We start from the raw sequence: 7,192 nt of genomic DNA on the forward strand, positions 1-7,192 counted from the left end.
TCAGAGTTGTTTGAGGGAGAAGTTAAAATGGGAGTGCGTCCTGCTTTGCCTATAGACGGTGTTACCGTGATTTTGGGAAATGATGTGGCAGGAGCACGTGTTTGGGGAAGTAGTCCAGTACATCCAGTGGTGGTCCCAGTACCGATGGGTAGTAATGGCCCGGATGAGAATGAAAAGCAGTTTCCTGAAGTGTTCACGGCTTGCGCTGTGACGCGCGCCATGAAGCGGGCCACTAACGATGTAGATTCTGTAGAGGTGGAAAACGCAGGAAGTGAGGCATCTGAGTTGTTTGTAATGACTTTGTCTAACACTCCCTTGTCTGTCTCCCATAGTGAGTTGGCGCGTGAGCAAAGAGCCGATGTAACGCTGAAGGAGCTGTTTCAGTCTGTTCTGGGGGTGGATGAGGTGAAAGATCGGGCACAGGGCTACTTCGTACAAAATGAGGTATTGGTTCGGAAGTGGGTGCCACATTGTGAGGATTTTTTGGGGGATCCTGAGTATCAGATTGTCGTGCCCTCCAAATTTCGTGATTTGGTTTTGCGTGTTGCTCATGATGAGTCGGGGCACATGGGGGTTAGTAAAACGTATGATCGTGTCCTCAGACATTTTTTTTGGCCACGGGTGAAGAAGAGTGTTGCAAGCTACATCAAGACGTGCCACACTTGTCAGTTAACTGGTAAGCCAAATCAAAAAATTAAAGTTGCTCCCCTGTATCCGATTCCGGTTGTAAGCCAGCCATTTGAGCACCTGATTATTGACTGTGTAGGCCCTCTCCCTCGTTCGAGGTCAGGTGCGATGTATTTGTTAACCGTTATGTGCAGTAGCACCAGATACCCAGCAGCATATCCATTACGCACGCTAACAGCAAAATCAGTGGTGCGTGCTCTGGGTCAGTTCATATCCATCTTCGGCATACCTAGAAATGTTCAGAGTGAATAAGGGTCTAATTTTTCCTCTCACTTGTTTGCGCAGGTATTGAAACTGTTGCATGTGCAGCACAACCAGTCTTCTGCGTACCATGCGCAAAGCCAAGGAGCCCTGGAACGTTTCCATCAGACCTTAAAATCAATGATGAGGGCATACTGTGTGCAGATGAATGCTGATTGGGAGGACGGGTTACCATGGTTGTTGCTAGCAGCAAGGGAAGTAGTGCAAGAGAGTACAGGTTTCAGTCCGAACGAGTTGGTGTTTGGTCATACTGTGCGGGGGCCCTTGGCTGCTCTGCAAAGTGAGTGGAAGGAGTCTCAGCCACCTCAAAATTTGATTGATTATGTCAATGGTTTTAGACAGCGACTTTACTCTGCCACAGAGTTAGCCAGGAAAAAGCTGAATTCGGGACAGGACAAGATGAAACGTCTTTATGACCGAAGAACGGAGCGGCGTAGTTTTTGTGAGGGCGATCAGGTTTTGGCTTTATTACCTATGATTGGTTCACCGTTACAAGCAAAGTTTTTGGGCCCTTACACGGTAGTAAAGAAGTTGTCAGAGCTAAACTACCTGATTGCCACTCCAGAACGTCGGAAAAACCACCAACTTTGTCATGTCAATCTGTTGAAAGCATATCATGCCCGGGTAATTCAGGAATTGAGTGCACCGGCAGATAATGCTCATCCAGTGTGTGTTGGTAACACGGTTCTGTCTGGTAGTGAAGCTGTTTGTGAGGATGATTTACCAAATCATGACTCTGCATTGTTAACTGGTCGGCTTAAAAACTCTAAGGTACTTTCAGAGTTAAACAGTGTCTTGTCTCACTTGTCTGAGCTTCAGCGCACAGAATTAGTGGAGATTATACATGAGTATTCCAGTCTGTTTGGAGATGTGCCATCTTGTACAAATGTTTTGGAGCATGACATTGAAATAGTAGGAGATGTAAAGCCGATCAAGCAGCGTTTTTATCGAGTAAGTCCAGAGAAGCGGAAATTTTTGGATGCTGAAGTTGATTATATGCTGGAAAATGGTATTGCTGAACCGTCATCATCAAGTTGGGCGTCGCCTTGTTTATTGGTTCCGAAATCAGATAATACCCTTCGGTTTTGTTCTGATTTTAGAAAAGTTAACAGTGTCACTAAGACAGACTGTTATCCTCTGCCACGCATTGATGACTGTATCGACCAGGTTGGTGCTGCAATATTCATCAGTAAATTTGACCTGTTAAAAGGTTATTGGCAGGTCCCTTTGTCTCAAAGGGCACGAGAAATCGCAGCCTTCATCACGCCAACTGGTCTGTATTCTTACTCAGTCATGCCTTTTGGGTTGGGAAATGCACCTGCAACTTTTCAACGTTTGATGAATAAAGTGGTTGGAAATTTGCAGGGCTGTGCAGTATACTTGGATGATGTGGTTATTTACTCTGATACTTGGTCTTCTCATGTGCAACGCGTGAAAGCACTGTTTAAACGTCTGGCTGAGGCACGCCTCACAATAAATTTGGCGAAGTGTGAGTTTGCTCGAGCGACAGTGACATACCTTGGGCGGCAGGTTGGGCAGGGTACAGTGCGTCTCCTGCATGCAAAAGTACAGGCTGTTGAGTGTTATCCACCTCCAGCTACAAAAAAAGATCTTATGAGATTTCTTGGTTTGGTGGGTTACTACAGGGGTCTCTGTAGAAATGTTTCAACTGTGGTAGCACCATTGACAGATCTTTTGAAGGGTAAGGTCAAATATATCTGGTCTCCTGTCTGCCAAGCGGCTTTTGAAAATGTGATGGCAATTCTGTGCAATGCTCCTGTTTTGGCAGCTCCTTCTATGGACAAAGCATTTAAACTTCAGGTTGATGCCAGTCATGTAGAGGCAGGTGGGGTGCTGTTACAGCAAGATGAGTTTGGTATTGACCGACCTGTGGGTTTCTATTCAAAAAAATTTAATAAACATCAATTGAATTATTCTGTAATTGAAAAATAAGCATTGGCTTTGATTTGGTCCCTGCAACACTTTGAGGTGTATGTAGGTTCAGGTCCGGTGGTTATTTTTACAGATCACAATCCATTGACATTTTTGAACTCGCTGCACTGTCCAAATCAAAGACTTGTTAGGTGGTCTTTGTTTCTCCAGTCATACAACTTGGATATACATCATGTGAAGGGAAGAGATAACATTGTTGCAGAAGCTTTGTCCAGAGCCCCATGTCAGTGATTGTGCTATAGTTTTTCATTGTGGTGTCTCTATCTCACTCTTAAATTGCTTCCAGGTCCCAGTTGCAGAGATGAGTTGTGAGGCTACAGGATGAATGAGCAAATACTGTTCAGGTGACTCTAATCTGCACTTGATGTAGTGATAAATGTAGAGGTGTACTGACTTTTCCACATTATAAATATATTTAAGGCGTTTTTTAGCAGTAGAAGTTAATACAAAATGTATACATTGTTACAAACAAAATATTAATGTCCTCCTCAGAAATGTAAATATAAACAAATAAAAGCGTATATAGCACCATTTTATAGCACCTAGTTTTTGAATAGCATTTGCATTTTTGTTCTTCATATGAAATCACCTTGACACAAGAGGCCTGTCTCACAAAGCAATTGGCTACCAGTTAAGTTAGACAAACTTTTTCAGTCCATGGTGGATCAGTTTAGCACTGTTCGCCATATTTACTAAAGCTACACAACTCAGCTGCTTCGAGGCAGGTTTTGTTGATAAGATTACAACTAGACACTTGATACTCCCAGACACTTGATACACGTATGTTATGTTCCAAGCAACAGCACAAAAACTGTACCTGATAATTTTTTCTTCTATTTGTACAAAATGGTTTAAATCCCAAATATATACTTTAAAAGTAATCATCTGTAAAAAAAAAAAAACAGGCTTTATGATGCTATCCACTGTCTATTATACAGGATTGTAATAGATGAGAAGCTCGTTCCAGGGACGGAAAGTCTTGGCCAATATGCTCAGGAAAAAGTAGGTTGCCCATATTGAACAGGGACACAAATTATAAATTGAGCGAGTACATCATGAATCCATTTTGCAAACCATGTTTTGTCTTAGCCTGAATCACTATGGTCGACCTATAATAAGTGTTTATATTCAGACTATTTTAGAGAACCCAGGCTCAGTCGGGGGCCAGTTCTCCTCTGGCCAACGAGCGAACAGTGGATGATTATGATTCAGGAGCATTACAGGTCAGAAGTTCAGAATGAATCAGAGTATTTGTCCACTGACTCGGGCTATTTCAGACTATTCAGACTCTTTTAGACTGGTTCGGGTCATACTGCTGCGGAGTATCCCCGTGCCTGCGTGACTCGTCATAAATATAAACCGAGAGAAGGAGCTGTGGCTACAATGTTCTTCCACAAGACGCATGTTTATTAACCGCTGGAGCACCAAAAGTTACTGCAGCTTTAAGCAAATACGCATGTTTATTAACCGCTGGAGCGCCAAAAGTTAAGGACTGCAGCTTTAAGCAAATACTTAAAAAATACAAAATAAATTAGTTACATGGTTGAGTCAACATTTTTAAATAGAGAAAATTGAATTAAATATTTTTACATTATCATTAAGTAATTCAGTGCAGAATAGCATTTTTACATCCTCTCATTCACACCTAATGTCTTGGAACTACAGTTAGACAGTTTGGGCTGTAGGCCAAAGCCAACATCTGCCTGTGTTAACCGTTAGCCCAACCCTAAACCACACCCCGATCCCCCTGCTCTTTCAGGTTTAACAGACATCCGTTGATATAGGATTTCCTTTCCTGCCTTTTGTGCTGATGGTTCACTCACCGGTATTAAATAACAGCACATATGTCTAGACGTGGTGTGTGATCAAGCAAACTTTCAGCAGTTTGCCATCTGCCAAATCTTCCACCGCCTAACAAGCAGACCTGGGGTCTCATTTATAAAACTGTGCGTAGGATCTTTACTAAAAGTGTACGTGCGGCCAAAGCCAAAAATGGCGTACGCAAAAAATGATTCAGACTTATAAAACCGTTCGTACACCAGAACCTGCGCAGAATTCACTTTATAAATCCCAGTCAGCGGAAGATTGTGCGCACATGCGTCTCCTCTCCGAAATAACCATATATGGAGCTTGCAACGCCTAGTTTTACTATGCATATCCTCATCTGCATATCATTTGCATATTATTATTCATATTATTCATTATTTGCACGAAACTATCTTCTCAGACAATCTGCTATTATCATGATAAGCAATTATCTCTGTAGTGAAAACATTAAAATACAACATGCCAGAGGAAAAGTGCATTGCATCCACAACAAATATATTTATTTATTGAATATACATTTTGTAACTTCTCAGTAATGATTTCATGTAGTTTAAGTGTTTAACTCCATTAATGAGAATGGGATATTTCATCTAAATGTTTATATCAGAATTAAAACAAATTATTTAATTTATTTAAAACGTTGTTGTGAACATGCACTGTATTTTTGATTAAGACTCATAATGAAGATTTACGGTTTTACTTCATCTGCCGTTAGATAGGCTATATACAGGTGCTGGTCATATAATTAGAATATCATGAAAAAGTTGATTTAATTCAGTAATTCCGTTAAAAAAAAGTGAAACTTGTATATTATATTCATTCATTACACACAGACTATTTCAAATGTTTATTTCTTTTAATTTTCATGATTATAACTGACAACTAATGAAAATCCCAAATTCAGTATCTCAGAAAATTAGAATAGTAGGCCTACTTAAGACCAATACAAAAAGGATTTTGCAAAATGCTGGCCAACTGAAAAGTATGAACATGAAAAGTATGAGCACGTACAGCACTCAATACTTAGTTGGGGCTCCTTATGCCTGGATTACTGCAGCAATGCGGCGTGGAATGGAGTCGGCCAGTCTGTGGCACTGCTCAGGTGTTATGAGAGCTCAGGTTGCTCTGATAGTGGCCTTCAGCTCTTCTGCATTTAAAGTCAATGCAGCTGACTACCAGGACTTCATGCTTCCTTCATTTTCCAGCAGGATTTGCACCTGCCCACACTGCCAAAAGAACCAAAACCTGGTTCAATGACCATGGTATTACTGAGTAATTACTGTGTGATTTCATGTAATATTCTAATTTTCTGGGATTTTGATTTTGTGGGTTTCATAAGCTGTAAGCCATAATCATAAAAATGATAACAAATAAAGGCTTGATATCTAAATATCTCACTCAGTCTATATAGTATATTAGTTTCACCTGTCAAGTTGAATTCTTGAAATAAATCAACTTTTTGACGATATTCTAATTATATGACCAGCACCTGTATGGGCCACTTTCACTAACGGCCCAACGCGCTCGCTGGCACGGACATTTAAGAGGGGATGGATATTTGCTTCGAGTGATAAGCTTGCTGAGTGAAATTATATTTGTATTATCTTTCTGTATTTGTATCATTTTCTTTAGATTTTCTGTCTAAAAGTGACCAAAAAGACATTTAACTCCAGCTCACTGTGACGGGTGCGTAGCTCACCTCACATATTTAACTCTACCATGATTTAAATAGGTTATTTTGAAGTTTAATTTAACATGGTTTGTTACTTTATTTAAATCCCCTTAGTATAAGAAACAAACACAGGACAAGTTAACAGTTATTAAAGTTTGAATGTACAGAAGGGTGCACACTAACACTTCTTTGCTGTTTAACTCTACCTGAGTCCTAGAGTTCTCTGGTCCATGGAGTGAACGGCCGCATTTCATGTGTCAGCAAACAAAGGGAGCATCAGCCTCCAAACTTGTGCTGTTCGATTCGGAGGGAGATCTTTTATTTAATTTCGTTCAGTTTCATTTAGTTTAGTTAGTTTGGAGTAGTTAGCATTGAAGCATTATGGTAGGTACGATACAGTGTATATCTTGTTGTAAATATTATTGTTAATTGGGGAATGTTTTATTTTTGTTTGGTAAAGGCCAATGGGAAGGCCATATGTCTATTAGTCAGCTGCTAAAACCGCAGACACCACAATAAGAGTCAAGCTCTGAACACATCAGGAGAAGGGAAAGCTGTACATAATGCTTAAAAAAATGGTACATGGTTTCAAAATGGGCTTTTGCAGCTTGAAATATAATATCACTAAACCTTCATATTGAAAGTAAGGTACTTTCCTGCACACCACTTTCATCTTAATCTGATACCTTAAAGGGGGGTGGTATGAGTATGATTTCACTTTTCTAACTTTAGATAGTTAACTCCACATCAGCAACATAAAGTCATCAACTAACCATTCAGAGACGTCCTGTT

Source organism: Phoxinus phoxinus (genome assembly GCF_949152265.1).
Source record: "Phoxinus phoxinus genome assembly, chromosome: 7".
NCBI lineage: Eukaryota > Metazoa > Chordata > Actinopteri > Cypriniformes > Leuciscidae > Phoxinus > Phoxinus phoxinus.